At 49.1% G+C, this 900-nt stretch overlaps 1 non-coding gene and 1 pseudogene across 1 annotated transcript; both read right to left on the bottom strand.

The window, feature by feature from the left end:
* LOC123179076 (uncharacterized) lies at window positions 1-98 on the bottom strand (annotated as a pseudogene).
* Window positions 99-465: 367 nt separating this feature from the next.
* LOC123179074 (5S ribosomal RNA) lies at window positions 466-584 on the bottom strand. Its single transcript, XR_006490086.1, has one exon. It is a non-coding gene; the product is annotated as a 5S ribosomal RNA (ribosomal RNA).
* Between the last annotated feature and the right edge of the window lie 316 nt (window positions 585-900).

The raw sequence follows: 900 nt of genomic DNA, 5'->3' as shown, positions 1-900 counted from the left end.
CCAGGAGGTCACCCATCCTAGTACTACTCTCGCCCAAGCACGCTTAACTTCGGAGTTCTGATGGGATCCGGTGCTTTAGTGCTGGTATGATCGCATCCGACATGTTTCCCCGTCTTCGTCCCTTATGCTTGCCACTCCCAGGTCCGCTCCAAAGACGATTCTACATTCTCACTACCATTACAACCGTTCCCTAACAATGGATAATGTCCTATACTACTTACTCTCCCGCTCAATCACGGAGACGAGTTTTCCACGGTTTCCACCCCTCCCTCCATACCGCAGCAACACGAGTTTTTTCCACCACTTTCAGAACGCGCTCTTCGCGCCACAAAGCCGCCCCAAGACGCGCGAGCAATGAGCATCGAGCTTAAACATATCGCAAACGTCAAACATAATATAACGGGATTAATATATATCGCGCACGTGCGATATGTTTGTCACAAGGCGCAAAAAATAATTAAAAAAGGAATGCAACACGAGGACTTCCCAGGAGGTCACCCATCCTAGTACTACTCTCGCCCAAGCACGCTTAACTTCGGAGTTTTGATGGTATCCGGTGCTTTAGTGCTGGTATGATCGCATCCGACATGTTTCCCCGTCTTCGTCCCTTATGCTTTCCACTCCCAGGTCCGCTCCAAAGACGATTCTACATTCTCACTACCATTACAACCGTTCCCTAACAATGGATAATGTCCTATACTACTTACTCTCCCGCTCAATCACGGAGACGAGTTTTCCACGGTTTCCACCCCTCCCTCCATACCGCAGCAACACGAGTTTTTTCCACCCCTTTCAGAACGCGCTCTTCGCGCCACAAAGCCGCCCCAAGACACGCGAGCAGTGAGCATCGAGCTTAAACATATCGCAAACGTCAAACATAATATAACGGGATTAATATAT

This window comes from Triticum aestivum, unplaced genomic scaffold (genome assembly GCF_018294505.1).
Source record: "Triticum aestivum cultivar Chinese Spring unplaced genomic scaffold, IWGSC CS RefSeq v2.1 scaffold127322, whole genome shotgun sequence".
In the NCBI taxonomy this organism is placed as follows: Eukaryota; Viridiplantae; Streptophyta; class Magnoliopsida; order Poales; family Poaceae; genus Triticum; species Triticum aestivum.
This window is presented reverse-complemented; position numbering and strand designations above follow the sequence as displayed.